The 19304-nt window shown below is 35.4% G+C and overlaps 2 non-coding genes and 1 pseudogene across 3 annotated transcripts; all 3 read left to right on the top strand.

Moving 5' to 3' along the window:
* Positions 1 to 347: 347 nt before the first annotated feature.
* Positions 348 to 419, top strand: TRNAQ-UUG (transfer RNA glutamine (anticodon UUG)). The gene has a single exon. It is a non-coding gene; the product is annotated as a tRNA-Gln (tRNA).
* Positions 420 to 6892: 6473 nt separating this feature from the next.
* Positions 6893 to 6964, top strand: TRNAC-GCA (transfer RNA cysteine (anticodon GCA)). Its single transcript has one exon. It is a non-coding gene; the product is annotated as a tRNA-Cys (tRNA).
* A 1138-nt stretch (positions 6965 to 8102) lies between these two features.
* Positions 8103 to 10725, top strand: LOC143614084 (eukaryotic translation initiation factor 3 subunit E-like; annotated as a pseudogene). The gene is made up of 7 exons (XR_013150240.1): positions 8103 to 8383; positions 8424 to 8585; positions 8658 to 8885; positions 9400 to 9804; positions 9885 to 10027; positions 10123 to 10260; positions 10389 to 10725. The product of XR_013150240.1 is annotated as a eukaryotic translation initiation factor 3 subunit E-like (transcript).
* The last annotated feature ends 8579 nt before the right edge of the window (positions 10726 to 19304 follow it).

Here is a 19304-nt window from a genome sequence, read left to right as displayed (position 1 = left end):
ACGGCTATCTGTTCCTGTGATTTGTTATGCTCGATAACGTGTCAGTCCGATATTATCTGGTTCCGACCCACCTAATTAGTTAAAATCTATATTTTTAGGAGGTGTTATCAAATCCAATATTCGTTACATGCGTATCTGCCTAGCAATGAATCACTGCAGTTATATATTATCGTTGCAGCAATGCATCAAAGTTTGATCAAACAGAAATCGTTGATTCTTCGCAGGAAACAAGCATCAGTGTTCCAAAGCAGCAAGGAATCATCGGAGGAAACAAGCATTTGTTTAGGTATGTATCATTTACTGTAATCAATTTACATATTTAAGTACAGTGCAAAGGTGTCATATCTGGTTCTATGGTGTAGTGGTTAGCACTCTGGACTTTGAATCCAGCGACCTGGGTTCGACTCCCGGTAGGACCTCTTTTTTGGTAGTTTTTTTCTTTCTATACTTCAAACTACATTTTGCATGAATGGTTTTGTGAGGTAAATTAGGTAGTGTAAAGAAGATGGTTGTAGTGAAAGTAATGTTTATTACTTGAAGGTGTGAGAAATACATAAACAACTACATCTATTTATACACAAATAAACCCTAGCTATCGACCCATAAAAGGCCCATGGGCTTTAGCCAACTATATGGGCTAAAACCCTAATTATAACTAAATACAACTAACACTCCTCCTCAAGTTGGAGCATAGATGTTAATCATGCCCAACTTGTTACAAATAAAATCTATCTGAGCTTTCCGGAGCGGTTTAGTTAGAATGTCTGCTAGCTGAAAATTTGTCTTCACATGAACTGGTTGAATGGAAGGAGGATCAGTTTGTGTGCCTACTACTCGATCTCTGATAAGGTGGCAGTCGACCTCATATGTTTTGTCCTCTCATGAAATACTTGATTCTTGGCTATGTGAATGGCTGACTGACTATCACAGTATAACCTCATCAAGTCATTAGAAACAACCCCGAGCTCTCTGAGAAGACGACGAACCCATGTCATCTCTGATGTTACATCTGCCATGGCTCTATACTCCGATTCGGCACTCGACCGGGAAACCGTGTGTTGCTTCTTACTCTTCCATGATACAAGATTTCCTCCAACAAACACACAATATCCGGTGGTAGATCGTCGAGAAATCGGACAACCTGCCCAATCTGCATTCGAGAACCCTGATATCCGACCATCTCCTTCTTCCGTGAAGGCACCTACACGACAATGACCCTGATCGGAGTATAATATACCCAAGCCAGGTGAGGTCTTAAGATATCTTAAGACACGAAGGGCAGCATCCCAGTGACCGGTGTATGGTGTAGCCATAAATTGGCTCAGAACACTGACAGTAAAGGAGATATCCGGTCGTGTGACGGTTAAATAATTAAGTTTACCAATCAACCGTCTGTATCGCTCAGGATCTTTCATTGGATCTCCTTCATTTGGGAGGAGTTTCTTTGTAGGAAGCATTGGGGTATCAACAGGTTTACAACCCAGTAAGCCACATTCAGTTAACATATCAAGAACATACTTTCGTTGGGAGAGAAGTATTCCTTGTGGAGAGCGGGATACTTCTATGCCAAAGAAATACTTCAATCGACCTAAGTCGCTGACCTGAAACTGAGACTGAAGAAACTGCTTGAGTTCGATAATCCCGACCTCGTCATCACCTGTGATTATAATGTCATCCACATAAACAACTACGATAATCCTCTTTCCTTTCTGGTGTCTAAAGAAGACAGAGTGATCGTAGGCACTCCGAGTCATCCCAAACTATCCCATAACACTAGAGAATCGACCAAACCATGCCCTGGGAGACTGTTTAAGACCATATAGAGAACGACGTAGTCTGCAAACTTTCGAGGCCTCCTCCTCAACAACGAACCCTGGGGGCTGCTCCATATATACCTCCTCCTCAAGAACACCATTAAGAAAGGCGTTCTTGACATCAAGCTGGTGGAGCGGCCAATGATTAATGGCAGCAAGAGCGATACAAATACGGACAGATGGCATTTTAGCAACCGGAGAGAAGGTTTCATCGTAATCAATGCCATATGCCTGAGAATACCCTTTTGCAACCAACCGAGCCTTTAAGCGGTGTAAGGAGCCATCCGGGTGTAGTTTAACCGTAAACACCCAACGATAACCAACAATACGCTTCCCTTTAGGAAGTGTTTCAAGATCCCATGTATGATTGGACTTTAGAGCCCCAATTTCATCTTCCATAGCCTGTCTCCATCCTGGGTGAGCGAGAGCGCTCGTCACATTTTTAGGAATCGGGTAGGAATCAAGGGTAGTGGTGTACGCATGAGATTCAGGAGATAGGTGGGTGTAGGCAACATAGTCCTGAATTGGGTAACGAGTACATTTTCGGGGTTCCTTGCGAAAGGAAATAGGTATATCGGGAAGTGGGGCACCAGGAGGATCATAAACGGGTGTATCAGAGGTTGTTGGATCGGGTAAGGATGTATTAGTGAGAGGTGTGGATTGCTCAGATGTAGACGGAGTATCGGAGGGTATTTCGGGGTCGTGGCCAGGGTGTGAATCAAGAGTCGCTGATGTTTGACCCCTACCCCGCCTAGCATATGTGAAAAGCAGTGGCGGAGATTCTGTCGGTGGGTCAGAATCAGTAGAGATTGGATCGGTAGAAGGAATTGACACAGGAATGGTGGGGATGAAGGGAGATGCGGGTATATCGAGGTCGGGAAATGGGTCAGAAACAGGAGTGGAACACTCGGGAAAGTAAGGATACTCGTGAAAAGTGACATCGGCACTGGTAAAGTATCGGTGAAGTGATGGGCTATAGCATCGATACCCTTTTTGAACCCGTGAGTAACCAAGAAAGACACAACGAATGGCTCGGGGATCAAGTTTGATGGTTTTTGGACTATGGTCATGAACATAGGCGACGCAACCAAATACTTTAGGTGCGAGAGGAAATGGATCATCATTGGGAAATAGTACAGAAAACGGTGTTTTACCATGAAGAACGGTTGAGGGCATGCGGTTAATCAGATATGTGGCAGTGAGAACGGCATCTCCCCAAAAACGATGAGGAACACGTGATTGGATCATGATTGTGCGAGCAACATCCAATATGTGACGATTTTTGCGTTCGGACACACCATTTTGTTGAGATGTATAAGCAAACGATGATTCATGAATAATGCCGTTGGTTTTTAAGTATGAAGAAAAGTCGGTGGAAAAATATTCTTTAGCATTATCAGATCGTAAAGTTTTAATGGTGGTGTTAAATTGGTTTTGAACATAAGCATTAAATTCTTGAAATATGGAAAATACCTCACTACAAGATTTCAACAAATAAACCCAAGTAGTGCGAGAATAGTCATCAATAAAGGTAATAAAATATTCAAAACCCAACGTAGATTTGATAGGGCAAGGACCCCATACATCAGAATGCAACAGTTCAAAACAAGAACTGACTCGATTGGGCACCCTAGGGGGATAGGGACGCCTGGTATGTTTACCAAGTTGACACGACTCACAATGAAAATTAAAAGACGAAAATGGTAAATCTGGTCGCATTTGCCTCAGAAACGCTATAGAGGGATGACCTAACCGACAGTGAGCCTCCCTGACAGCGGAATCACATAAGTTTGCTACAGGACGCGAAAACGGGGATATACGATAGAGACCTCCTGATTCAAAACCAGTACCAATTACCCGATTTGTTCCTAGTTCATGAAAAACGCAGTGAGTTGGGTAAAAGGTCACAGAACAGTTGTTTTGTTTGGTAATCTGACTCACTGAACAAAGACTAGTAGGAAATTTAGGAACAAATAGGATAGAAGACAGTTTTAGGTTTTCCGAGTTACTGATGGATCCTATGCCGAGAACGGGACATGAAGATCCATCGGCAAGACGTACCGGTGCATGGGAAACATTTTGAAGACTAGAAAAAATACCCCGATTCCCAGTCATGTGATGTGTGGCTCTAGAATCAATCACCAAGTCAAGGCTAGAAGGTTTACCTGAATGTGCCGAGCTGGTTTGAGGATGAGGCAACTGGGAGGTAAGAAACCGTTGAATAAGATCATGCTCCTCTTTAGTAAATGTATACATGTATGTATTTTCGCCCATAGTGACACGAAACTGAAAATTGACTGTGAACAGTAACAAGTGCGGGTGGAGGGCGGGAACAAATTCCGGCGTAAACAGTTACTCGTCGTGAACAGTTAATCCCGGCAGCGAACAGTTAATCCCGGCAGCGAACAGTAATTCCGGCAGTGAACAGTAACTTTCAGGCAGTGAACAGAAATTCCGGCAGTGAACAGTAACTTCCTGCGTGAACAGTATTCCCACGATGAACAGTACATGTGAACAGTGATTCCGCGTGAACAGTGCTCGTCAGTGAACAGTAGTTTCACGGTCGAAAAAAAAAAAAAAAGATTTCGTGACAGGACAGAACAACAAGGTAGGAGCTTGTTTCAGATCTGAAGGCTGCTGGTGACGGCTGGTCAGACTCGGGTTCGGGTCAGATCGCGGCTAGGGTTTGGATCGAGAGCCGTAGCTCTGATACCATGTAAAGAAGATGGTTGTAGTGAAAGTAATGTTTATTACTTGAAGGTGTGAGAAATACATAAACAACTACATCTATTTATACACAAATAAACCCTAGCTATCGACCCATAAAAGGCCCATGGGCTTTAGCCAACTATATGGGCTAAAACCCTAATTATAACTAAATACAACTAACAGGTAGCTGTGAATTAAAATACACTGAATTTTCTTAAAATATATGAAGTGTCTTTCTTGATAACTAACATGCGCTATATACTGTTTTCTTAAAATTAAAATATTAAAAAGTTGATTCATAAAAAACTTTAAAATAATGTAAGCATTATGACTATTACAAAATTCATATAAATTAAATACCGATAGTTAACTAGTTATGCAGTTAACACTAACGAATCCTATTTCGGCTATTACCTTCTCCATTACTATGTTCTCCTACACAAGTATACTTAATGATATAAATTTATATTGTCAATTAGTTATTTGTTGCCATGATGCTAGTAGTAGCCTTTTGTTTAAGTTTTTAGACTTGGATCAATCCAAGCACCCCAATTGCCTCAATACTTCAGTCTGTAAGTTCTCTTTTGTCAGTTACCCAAGATATCATTTAGCCTTTTGTTTAAGTTTTTAGACTTGGATCAATCCAAGCACCCCAATTGCCTCAATACTTCAGTAAGTTCTCTTTTGTCAGTTACCCAAGATATCATTTATAAGGAACAAACGGTACTCCCATCGTCCAAAATAAGGACCGTTAAGTGTAGGAAAAAAGAAGACGGTTTTAGGAATGTACAGATTATGCATTATCTAATAATAACAGCTAGAATTGAATTCTACCCTTACAAAATGCACAAGAATTTTAAGATGTACACTTGATATGATTTTGTGATAAGTGTAGCTAAGGACAGAAATGGATATTTTTATGTTGTTGGGGGGGGGGGGGGTATAATGTGTCCAGCATTCCGAATGCTGGAAGTAAAGGTGTCAATATCAACTCACTCAGCTTTACGATTATATCTAGTCTTTATTTGGCATGATATATACATAGTGTTACTGTATTAGGTATTTACATTTTGCTCTTATGGCAATTTGATAGAATATGTTTCCAAAATTAGAATCTGCATCCCAGTGTTATAATTAAAAGTCGGGTTGAATTTAAGAGTTTCATCAAGCAAATACTTGAGATTGAATTTGAACTTTTTTCCTATTAGAAACATTTGAAGTTACGTGTTGAATGCGTGTATAAATATTTTAAGAATAGGATAGGTACATTGTTGGTTAGTGGCTGAGAAATATACATTAGGTAATTAACATCCATTTCCATTCATTGTATAGCAGAACCAAACACGAGAACTGTTGCTTGCTGAGGCTGATTTCGTGTTCATAATAAACAGTAAAATCAAACTGAATTTACCGAGGTGCATCCCTTTCTCTTCATTTCCATTTTATCGATTGATTCCATACACAATGATATCACCATCTCAATTCATTGGATTCAAGTGGTTTAACTAGTTGACTTGAGTGGTTAGCACAATGATCCTGGTGTCAAGTATATTTGGATTATTAAGACATAATAATATTAATATTACTTAGTCATTTGATTCAAGTGGTTTAACTAGTTGACTTGAGTGGTTAGCACAATGATCCTGGTGTCAAGTATATTTGGATTATTAAGACATAATAATAATAATATTACTTAGTCATTTGATTCAAGTGGTTTAACTAGTTGACTTGAGTGGTTAGCACAATGATCCTGGTGTCAAGTATATTTGGATTATTAAGACATAATAATAATAATATTACTTAGTCATTTGATTCAAGTGGTTTAACTAGTTGACTTGAGTGGTTAGCACAATGATCCTGGTGTCAAGTATATTTGGATTATTAAGACATAATAATAATATTACTTAGTCATTTGATTCAAGTGGTTTAACTAGTTGACTTGAGTGGTTAGCACAATGATCCTGGGGTCAAGTATATTTGGATTATTAAGACATAATAATAATAATATTACTTAGTCATTTGATTCAAGTGGTTTAACTAGTTGACTTGAGTGGTTAGCACAATGATCCTGGTGTCAAGTATATTTGGATTATTAAGACATAATAATAATATTACTTAGTCATTTGATTCAAGTGGTTTAACTAGTTGACTTGAGTGGTTAGCACAATGATCCTGGGGTCAAGTATATTTGGATTATTAAGACATAATAATAATAATATTACTTAGTCATTTGATTCAAGTGGTTTAACTAGTTGACTTGAGTGGTTAGCACAATGATCCTGGTGTCAAGTATATTTGGATTATTAAGACATAATAATAATAATATTACTTAGTATAAAATAAAACCGTTCAAATAGAAAACAAAAAAGGGGTCCATAGCTCAGTGGTAGAGCAATTGACTGCAGATCAATAGGTCACCGGTTCGAACCCGGTTGGGCCCTTTTAACTTTCTATTTTGTTCTAACTTTTTCATTGTCACAGGGATTTTATTTCCATTTGAAGGGCCGTGATACCACTTGAACCTTCATTGCATTATTAAATCAAAATGGGCGAGACCCAAAGATCAAAATGTATTAACATCAAATGGTGCAAAAAACTGTATTCTTATTACAATTCTTATTATTACAAGGAATTGACAAATGAGCACGAACTAAATCCTTAAGTAGGTTACCAGGATGCTTGAGTTGGTTATGCCATTGGTTAGTTGTGGTGACATAAACTGAATAGCTTAGTGATGAAGTGAATAGGTAAAGCTCGTCAGTGCTATCGGCTCGATAAAGAATAGATCCACTCAGCAACAACAATGTTTTGGGACAAACACAAAGGCTTTACCATTGCTTATTATATGTGGCCACTTCAAATGTATTGATGGTTATTCAACTTTTTTTCTTATATTTTCACACCCCGACTTAGGGCTTAGGCGCGTGACCACAAATTGGTACATGTTTTGTAATTATATCAGAGTTATGGGTTAATTTTAGCGGAAAACTTTTAGGTTCGAATATAATATTAATTTACATTGAAAATTTACTTGGGAATTAAATACCAAAGTATTCGTTTACAAAATATGTTTTCATATTACAAGGATTTGGTTGATCAACCAAATCCTTTATGTGCATGTGCAAGTCCATCGTTATACACGATGGGTGTAACCACTTCTCCGTCGCGTATCGCGATAAGTCAATATTTTCAGAATTTTCATTTTAGTCCTTAGACTTGTAAAATTAGTATATTTTGCACATTTCTTCTAGGGTTATTTACGCGGTGTTATATATATATATATATATATATATATATATATGCTCTTTGTTAAAGATTTAAAAATTCTTTGGTTTTTTTATAGATAACATGTTATGTCATGTTTTGCAATGGCTGTAAGAACGTATTATACAAGTAACAAGTCATCAAGATTTAGTTATCAAGATCAAAAATGAGTTAGATAGAAAATGAAATTGAAGATATGTTTGGGTGTATGCTGTGATAGTAAAGAAGGCAAAGGACCGAAAGTGGAAGATAAGGAAAGAATAAGCGCATAAAAGAAAAGAAAAGAAAAAACCCTAGCTGAAAGAAAGAAAACCAAACAGCCCTCCTGTTACAATAATAATAATAATAAACACATCTTTGTTCATCATCTTCATCTTGTTTACTAATGGCGATGTCTAAATACGACCTGACGCCTCGCATAGCCCCGAATCTGGACAGGCATCTGGTGTTTCCGCTGCTGGAATTCACCCAGGAACGGGAGGTTTACCCCAACGACCAAATCCTCAAGGCCAAGATAGAGCTCCTCAACAACACCAATATGGTTGATTACGCCATGGATATTCACAAGTCTCTCTACCACACCGAAGACGTTCCCATCCCATACCTACTTTTCGATCTATTGCTTGTGGTGGTGTGTGTCTATGGTGGATAGGAGAGTAGAGGTAGTTGCAAGATTGAAGTCTTTGGAAGAAGCAGCAGCACCATTGGTCACATTTTTGCAAAATCCAAATGCATTTCAGGAGTTGAGGGCTGACAAACAAACAGTATAACCTCCAGATGCTAACTGAACGTTATCAGGTACTTCATAATCATCATTGTTTTATCTTGATTACATGACTTTGTTTTCCTAACTTTTTTATGTTTTAACAGATTGGTCCAGAGCAGATAGAAGCACTATATCAGTATGCAAAGTTTCAGTTTGAGTGCGGTAACTACTCAGGAGCAGCTGATTACTTGTATCAGTACCGAGCATTGTGCACCAATGCTGAAAGGAGTCTGAGTGCCTTGTGGGGAAAGCTAGCAGCTGAAATACTCATGCAAAACTGGGATATTGCTCTTGAAGAACTTAATCGTTTGAAGGAAATTATAGACTCCAAGGTCTCTTTTATTCATATTATTTTATTAATTTCTTGTAGGGGTGCAAACAAGCCGGGCCTGAGCTCGGCTTGTTTAACTCACAGAGAGCTTGACTAGGCTTGAGCTTGGCTTGTTTAATTCACAGAGAGCTTGACTAGGCTTGACTCTTGAGTTTGGCTTGTTTTAATAATATATATTATTTAGTTACTTTTATCATAATTTTTTACATAATAAATAATAATATTAATAGTTATGAAATAAACATGTAATATGCTTATTAGATAATAATTATTTTAATCATGGGCTCGTTTATGCTCGTGAGTAAACTTGAGCTCGAAAAGTGAAGCTCAGGCTTGTTTATTAAGCAAGCTTATTTTTAGGCTCGAGCTTGGGCTCGAGGTTCTAATAGCTTGGCTCAATTTAAGCTTTTTGTGAGCCAAATTTGTGTAAGACACGGTTTGGCTTGTTTACACTTATAATTTTATGATTAGTTTACTTTCTTTTAAGTAATTTAATGAGAAGTATTTTCTTTCAGAACTTTGCATCCTCATTGAATCAAGTTCAAAGTAGGATTTGGTTGATGCATTGGAGTTTATTCATCTTCTTCAACCATGATAATGGCAGAACACAAATCATTGATTTATTTAATCAGGACAATATGGCCCTCCTATTATTTTGACACCAAGTTTTATTTGTTTACTTATGAAATGTGTTTTTTAGGTATCTAAATGCCATTCAATCAAACGCTCAACATCTCTTGCGTTACCTTGCAACTGCATTCATTGTTAACAAGAAAAGAAGGCCTCAGTTCAAAGAATTCATTAAAGTTATTCAGCAAGAACAGCACTCGTTTTCGGACCCAATTACCGAGTTTTTGGCTTGCGTTTATGTCAATTTTGACTTTGATGGTGCTCAAAAGAAGATGAAGGAGTGTGAAGATGTAAGCTGCTTTTGCTTGTTTTTTTTCTTTATTATATATGCATGAAAGATTTTGTTTTTAAAACAAAAATGTGCATACAGGTGATACTGAACGATCCGTTTTTGGGCAAACGGGTTGAAGAAAGCAACTATACAGTTGTGCCATTGAAGGATGAGTTTCTTGAAAATGCTTGCTTGTTTATCTTTGAGACTTACTGCAGAATACATGAGCGTATTGACATGGGGTACATACTTTTTTTATTATATTTATTCCTTGTATTTTTTTGGGGTTTGAAAAATTATGAATTTTGTTTAATGGTTTGGTTTAATGAATTTGCAGGGTGCTTGCTGAGAAACTAAACCTAAACTATGAAGATGCTGAAAGGTGGATTTTGAATCTCATTCGAACTTCAAAGCTAGACGCTAAAATCAACACCCAAACTGGAACTGTTGTTATGGAGCCCAATCACCCTAACGTGTAAGTACAAAGAATTAATTTTATAATATGATGTTAGCTAAAGGATTATCTTGAAGTAGAGGTGTCATTTAATCCATTTTAATACAGCAACTTAATCGGGTCAACCTTTGTTGACTTTCTTTTGGCAGGTATGAGCAACTTATTGACCACACAAAAGGACTGTCGGGTCGCACATACAAGTTAGTTAGTCAGCTTTTGGAACATGCTCAGGCACAAGCAGCCCGATGATTTTGCTTGTTGCGGATTTTGAGACTTTTTACTTGTTTTATTAGAGAATGTTGTTGGAATTTTGAGATTCATGTTTATGCTAGATATTTGAGATTATAACTGGCAATTGTGGTAAAGATCTTGAAACAAAGCAATTAGCTTTGAGCCTTGCAATTTTTATACCTTATTACTTTTCATTTTTTTTAACCAAAACCATCAGTTTTACTTTCATTATAGGTTAAACAAACCAAAACGTGCAGTTGTATTTTTACATTATCAGTAGACGTGCACAAATTGCCAGTATTTTTTAACCCGGAACCGGGTAAGAACCGGTTCTGTGTATTTGACCGGTTTCTTTGGGTTATGACCGTGTATTTCCGGTTCCGGTTCTGCTGGTTCCGGCTCGGTTCCGGGTACGGCTCCGAGGAGAAATCCTATACCTGGTTCTACCTGCGGGTCGGGCACGAGTAGGAACTGGTTCCGGGTCCCGACCCCCGGGTCCGGACCTGACTTTTTGTGCACCTTTAATTGTCAGATTGGTGGATCAGGGTATTAATAGATTCATTTACAAGTAATGAACTGTCACTAGAAGGAAAAAAAGGTTTTAACATAATAACATGTTTGGTCTAAACAGGTTTAACTATCTAAATTGGTCTAATACATAAATAAATGGCTTATAGCCAGCCCATCTAAGCTCCATGTCAGTCTGAAAACCACTATTTATTTGTGCCGAACACATTGCTTGAAGCACTCACTTTTAAGCACATTAGGGTATGCTTGGTTGGAGGTAATAGAATGAAAGTGGAATGGAATAAATAAGAGAATGAAATGGATCATTACCGTCAGAGCCGTCTCTAAGAATGCGTAGGTCACTGTAGACCCCATGCGAGTAAAAAAGATGGGCCCCGATATACACACTCAAACTACACACGTGTGTGCGCACGCGCGTGTATCAATAATTTAACGGTAAGGTTAATAACACATTATATACAAAACAACATTATCATAGCAAAATATTTTTTTTATGGTTACAGGAATCGTGAGATCTTGTCTCACGTCAGAGGTTTTGGATTTAAGCTAGAATATTTTGAATCATTTCAATTTAAATATAAATAATGGTAATTTTTATCATCATTCAAAACCATATTTAAAAAAATAGTTCTACCAGTTATTTTTAACATATAGTCAATCTGATATATAGTTTTTTATTTATTTATAAAAGACGTAACGAAAAGAATGAAATATGAGTTTCTTATTTACATAATGAACCATTCATTTATTAAAAACAATTATAAAATTTACGAGACTTTAACAAAAATAATAAACTTTAACAAAAATAATTATCTTGATTATTTAATTTGAGAAACATATATTTCATAACGTTACTACTAGTAGTATATAAATTTTATAAAATTCTGTAACTATTTGATTAAAATAGTTGGACATAGCCAAATATTTATTTTTGTAGAAAACATAGTTTACGATAATAATTTTAAACAGTATATATAACTTATATTTAAAAAGAAATCTTATCTTACTATACTAATAAACAAAAATAATGATGCCTATGTGTCATAACCACATTCATTCCTAGATTAAAATCCTTACTAATCTTCTAATCTCTTTTCTCCTTAATCCATGCTATCCATGGGTCATTGGTGAAAATGGTTTGAAACTTTGACCCACGAGTTACATCTCAAGATATAATGCACACATTAATGACTATTAGCAACAATCTAAAACCTAAAATATAATTTTGCTCAATGTATATCTTACTTTTTGTTAAAGATGTCAACAAATGTTTTAAGAATAATGACTCGTAAATTCAGTTTGAATTATGCAAGACTTTTCACTTCATATATATAAAATTTTAATTATGCTATTTAATTCAAATTTTCAATTAATGTGATTATTAATTTTGTATCTTTATTTGATTTTCTAAATGTAGTAATTCTATAAAAACTTTTAGACATTGAAATCATGATCAGTTATACCTAAAATAATTAGAGTCGTGTAATTCGGATTTTTGCTAAAAAGTTATATATCCGAATACTTTGATTTTTGGAAACTGTCAAATTTCGGGGTGGGGGGGGGTTATTTTATAAACATTGATTACATAATCAATTTCAACAAAACAAATCTTATGTTACTCTACTAATAAAAGAAAATGTTGATGCGTATGTGTCAAGCCTACATTCACTTTGAGTATAATTTTTCATCATACTATCTAATCTCTCATCTCATTCATCCTAATTATCCATTAGTCAAAACCATTTTATCGGTTGGATTATAACATAGTTAAATGGATTTTATTAATTATTTAAAGATGTATAGATGCCACATTTATAATCACCATTCAAGATGAGTTGATGCTAAATGAAATCAATTACTGGTTTGGTTGTGGTTTTTCAACATTGTAGAAAGTATATATTTAGGTGCGCATATATGTAATCTGATAACATTATACTCTAGATCATTATCTTTTAAACATTGTTATACGAAAATTTACATTAAGTTCATATTATCCATCATGTGTAGTACACGTGGTGAAACATGAAAAAGATATATTTTATAAGTCGTGAAACGAGAAAAATTTATAATTCATAAATCGTTTACTTTGTCTAATACATTAATTTACATATTCAATGAGACCTTAAAATGATGATTACAAATTTGAAATACTTCTTTGTATACAAAATTTGTATCACATGTTGCACTTAATGTGAAGACATCTTTTGGACATGCAATTCTATTACCAGATTGTGTTTGTCGCATTTTAGACTACAATTGTATCACATGTTTCGTTCTGATTTGACCTGAGATAATCATTGAATATGTAAGACTCATTTTAAAAAATGGTACGTCGATAAAAACTAATATAGCCTCAAAGGCCCGTGTAGGACCTTGCATTTATAGCAACTCGGTTTATCAACATCAATGAATCTTTTATATTTATTATATGGTATGCTAAGCTACACACAATTTCAAATATAAGAAATATTTTAAGAATCACATTTAAAATATCATACCTGATTTATTTAATCTATTTTTACTTTTATATTTGTTATTTTTTAAATAACAGAACTTATATATTTTTGTTATTTGACAAATCCCGTGTAATACACGTGTTCAAAGGCTAGTTAAAGTAATAAATGGTTTGAATAAATACCGATTAAGCTTTTTAAAATTGGTAAAGCATTCAATGTGGGTCAAGCTTCAAAATATTTTAAATTTGGGTCATGCCTTTATAAAGTTCTTACTTGTGTTTATTAGTTAACTGGGCTTTTTTTATTAGGCTTTTGGAGTTGTTAGCTAGAGCCGTCCAAACCGCTCGTCGCTCGAACTCGCTCGCCACTCGCTCGGAAATTGCTCGTTCGTTTTTTCGCTCGATTGTAAACGATCCGCTCTGCTCGGTTTGGTTTGCAAGTGAACCAAGCAACGAGCAAAAGTCCGCTTGGTTCGGTTCGACTGGAATATTTTATTATTTTATATACAATTATATATGTATAAATATATAATTAATTATATAGTTATCTTTTATTTAAATTCAAATGAATTGTATGCATCATACATATTACATATTTAGTCCTTTGTTTTTAAAAGAGTTTTCTTTTGGTCTCTAAATATGTGCTATCCTATATGGGTTTTCCCACCCACTCATCCACCTACCATCACTTACGACTCCCACTCCCAAAAAATCCTAGAAATTCTTCAACCTAATTAGAGATTGATTGTTTCAATCCAGCATTGAACAAGTACAAGAATGACAAAGATATGACACTTATGAATGCTTATTGGCTAATGGAACTTCGGTTCCACATATCCCTCAAGTTGCAGCAATGACAACGCTGATTGTGGTCAGGCCACGTCTTCGAACAAGGTATGAAATCGGTGGAAGACGGAAGTCGCCATTTTTTCTGAAATTGTGAATGTGCAAAACCGAGCCGAACCGAGCCACTCGCTTGTAAACCAAACGAGTTCGAGCAAGACTTTTCTGCTCGTTTCCCTATATTTGAACCGTACCAAGCCGCTTGGTTTCAATACGAGCTGAGTTCGAGCATACGCACGCTCGGTTCGGCTCGGTTCGTGAACATCCCTATTGTTAGCTATTGTTTAGAAAAATCATGGGCCCTGTGCAGCTGCATAGGCCCAAAACGGGGCCTGATTACCGTTCTTTGTCTTGTTTGGTTAACCTGTGGAAATAAAATTAATTAATTATTACTTTATGTTGTTTGGTATCCAAAAAAAATTGTAGAAATGGAATATAAATAATAAAAACACTTCTATCTCAAAATAATTGTTTTTTACCAAAATAATAATAAAAAAACTGCAATGACGACGATAGTAGCTCTGGCGACAAAAATGGTGGTGGTGGCGGTCAAGTGACAGGGGCGGTCGTTGTGGTGGTGGTTGTCAAGAGATAGTAGCATTGGTAGTGATGGTAGGGTGGCGTCGACGGTGGTGGCGGTCTGGTGGTGGTGGTTAGGCATCGTTAGTGGTGGTGGTGGTGATGGTTAAGCGGCAGCGTTGACAATGGTTGCGGTGGTTACGACGACGGTGTGGTGGTAGCGCTGGTGGTAAGGTGGTAGCACGGTGGCGGTGGTGGTTGTTGTTAGGTGGTGGTGTTGTTGAGAAAGTAGGGTGAAGGAGCAATGAAATAAAAAAAAGAAGAGAGGTGAGAATGAATAGTTTTAGTAGAATGAGATTCTATGTGTAATAGATAATTCTATTCCAACAACCAAACACCACTTTTTACATTCACACACAATGAATCATTTCAAACCTCATGTCATTCATGCATATCAAACGCTACATTAAAGTATTAAAATCACATTCTTTATAATATTTCATCTCTTTAAAATACATGTTATACATAAAAAAACTCACTTCATTCTATTCTTATTCTTTATAACTAATCCCTTTTTCTTATACATAAAATTATATAGTTTGAATAAAATTATATAGTTTGAATAGTGATTTCTTATATTTACTAACTTGCTATTAACTCGATATAATTTTTTATCAGTGAAAGATAGAGAAATAATTGTAAAAAGTGATTAAATTTATATTATTTAATTAAATAGAGAGAGAAACATAAAAAATGAGATGCAAAGGGTTTTTCTAAGAGAGACAAAATTTAAAATAAACATTAATTTTTAGTAAAAAAAAAAGTAAAAATAAAGAATAAAACATGAACACATATCCACATCACACTTACGATGCCTAAATACCGCTACGATGTTTCTAAACCCAGGCATTGCCCATTGTAGTGTCGAGAAACTATGAAACCAGGGACGTTGCCCTCCACTACCTTGTATGAGTTACTTTGTGAACCAAATAGGAACAACATCATCCCTATTCTTTTTCATATATTTATTAATTTAATTAATATAGATAGGGCGACTATTACATACTTTTTTTTCCCGAGATACATGCCTTTTTTTTTTCGATGAACGAACACTGAGCTAAAACTAATTAAAGCTGAACATGAGCAACAATGCATGAGAATTAAAAAATTATTAAAATTAGACTAACCTACACTGAGCCTAAAAAGTTTAAATGAATATATCAACAAACGTATACTAACGGACATAAATGAATTTAAATGAACGAACATAAAGAGATATAAATGAATGAAGAAGGCATGCTTTCATGTTCATAGCTAAATGAACAAAATACTTTGTTCATGTTACTAACATTCCGTCGAATGGTTCACTAAACGTTTGGTTTGTTTACAAGCCTATCTGGCACGCCGCCTTTTAACAATTAACAGCTAGCAGTTAAGGTTTGATACTCATTAAAATACCAGTTGGTCAAATCAATATGGGAGAGAACCAAGGATTGTGATTAACACACGAGATGGGTCTTCCCGGACACTGAAACCTAGCAAGTCAGGACCGCACCGGACCCTTTTAACGGGCCAAAAAGCATACGAGCATTATACGAGATTGCTAGTGAAAACTACTTTGGAAAATATACAGTTCCCATATGTATGCCTTTATTTCTCCACCATTTAAACAAATAAACATCTAGTTACTATTGTTGTTACACTCATAAGGGCATATTCAATGGTGTGTTGTTAGGAGGTTTGAATCCTAGGTGGCTCCTAGGTGGAAGAGAGAGAGGAGGAGAGAGAGTGAAAAGGGTTTGGAATTTCAATATGGTTTGTAAGGTGTGTGTTAGAGAAAGAAGGAGTGAGAATGAAATGAGATAGAATTTGATTGGATGATTAAGATGTTTGAATTTCAAACCATCACCAAGCATTGGTTTGATAAGGTATGTATTGTTATTATTAGTATTTATTTACGTGAGTCCGAATTTGTTGAACTACACAAAAGATGTGTGAGTAGTACAGTTAATATGGAACATAACAAGAAACATTACTATGGAGTCATCCTTCTATTTCTAGTAATCCATTCAGGATTATTCCTCTTGGCCTAAACATTTATTGTCTATCTTTCATCTCATGGTAAAGAGCGGCTTTCTAGTTAAATGTAGTAGTATGTCACTATGTCGTGTGATAAGCGAGTTCTCTTTGTTATTGTAATTGTAGCGACTTCTTTATCTTTTATGTGAAGTTTGGTACATTTCTAAAGATGGATTGGTGAGTAACTGGTCAACAGGTGTTATGTCTAAGTGCGGGTCAATGTTTTTGGTTGAAATTCTTTATTATTTGGAAGAATTGTTGATATTCTTTATTTGAAGAAATTAAGGAAATTCGTAGCATCTCCGCTTCTCTTCATTCTCCGAGCAAACATCATATCCATTTTGAATTTAGATTCTAATGTCAAATTATTGAATGTTCTTAAGCGTGACCCTACACATTTAGATAATTAATGATTTACTTTTTTTTTGGAACGACAAATTTTATTAAAAACGACTAGCAAGGCATTATGATTCAAAAATTACAATGAAAAGTTACACCGATCGTTCAATAACAAACTTTAAAATAGGGAACGCCATTTTATCCAAAGATAGCTCAAAGATTTGATAGCATTGGTCGTCTTAGAGATGTTTATTATCGGAGTGTACTTGGTCATTCTGTACATTTCAAATGCACCAACATGTCGTGAGAACAATCCCGTACACTACCTTGTCATTCCGCAATTTACTTGAAACATGATCTCAATCTCATTTTTTAGCAGCAAACTAATGTGTTAACACCAAGACTTGAACCACCACCAATATCTTGAGAAGGGTTATCACCGTATCACATAACACAACTCATGCATGAATATCATTATGTCAATGTTTAAATAAATGTAAGTAAAGTAAAAATATTGAACACTTTACATGGTAGAGTGTTACTTGTTTTGATCTAAAATTATTTGATCCCGTTACCCTAATTTGTTATTTTGCTCCCACCGGCCTCTAATCTTAAATATTAAATACCATAACATAACACATGTTATGTTAAGAGATTAAGGGCACCACGATAGAACGATTGGTAACATATTACAATAAATCCATTTATAAACAAACACATATTACAATAAATAAATGATTGAAAAGAAATATCTAACTTCACCACTGGACTACCAATTGTGGAGATATTTTTATCATTGTGAAAAGCTACACTTTATACCCCTTCAGTTATTATAACTTATATATATTGATAAACAAACCTCTTAACATCTTTTGATAAACACATATTATATTGTTTAAAACTTAATAAGACAACTAAAAGAATTATTCTATTCCACAGAAAATATATTCTTGAACTACTATAATACGTCGGAATATCGTATTTAAACTCGTTTTCGTCTCCCCTAATAACACATGCTACCTCATATTTGTCCGTAGTGCTTTGTTTTGTAACATTGTTAAGTATTAATATACTTTGTATTTTACGTTTTCTCATTTAGCTATCAATTCTTACGAAAAATCTTTTCATGTATTTTATACAAGACTAAATCACTACAACATAGATCATGGTCTTCTTATTCGTTAGAGTTCCAGTTCAGCATATTCATTGGCAGCGGACCACCCATCATCATCATCCTACTATGCGAAGTCTAAACAGCGTTTCACATGACGTTGATAACTCGGACTCGATAGCCTGCCTTATCAAAACCTTGTCACAAGAGTCGTTCGTAATTGAAGGACTAATTAGTGTAATAGAGATAGTTATTTGTTTTTATCGAAAAAAATAAAAGAAAAACAAAAACAATAATAATAATAATAATAATAATGAGATAAAAAGATGAACAGTGGGTCAAAAATCAATGATTGGATTTGGATGATTTGTTTATTTCCTTTTTATAATGATGCCACTTTCTAATCAAATAATAATAATAATAATAATAATAAAAAATAAAAGGTATTTAGTATCTGTGATTTATTTTGTGAATCACAGCTTTCCACATATAGTATTTCTTTCCTAATTTTGAAGCCCCCTTTTCCTTCGCCGGACGCCCAGCCCACCGGCTCTCACTTTCACCGATTATTATTGTTATTAACATTTTGAAACATGTAATATTATGTGATGTTGATTCCGATTCCATTTTATGTTATGTTATGCTGATTCTTCCTTCGATCATGTTCTTGATTTGTTTGCTACAAAGTTTCTTTAGATTTAGGGATTTTGACTTCATGTTTTTAATTTCCGTTAGAAAATAAGATTGCTTAGGGATGTGTTAATATCTGGTATGAATATGCTATATATATATAATTTAGGGATATTAGAATTTTAATATTCCCACTTTCACCCGGTACTAAGCCTAACTTAAGAAAAATTGTCAAACCTATTTTCCTCCAGCAATCCCATGCCTCATGTATAAGATTGCTGGAGGAAAATATTTTTAAAGTTAGGCTTAGCTCCGGCCAATAGGTTAAAG

Source organism: Bidens hawaiensis, unplaced genomic scaffold (assembly GCF_021521415.1).
Source record: "Bidens hawaiensis isolate Kalapana, Puna unplaced genomic scaffold, B.hawaiensis_p1.1 tig00038989_1, whole genome shotgun sequence".
Classification (NCBI taxonomy): Eukaryota; Viridiplantae; Streptophyta; class Magnoliopsida; order Asterales; family Asteraceae; genus Bidens; species Bidens hawaiensis.
The sequence above is the reverse complement of the archived record's forward strand: the minus strand, read 5'-3'. Positions and strand labels throughout refer to the sequence as shown.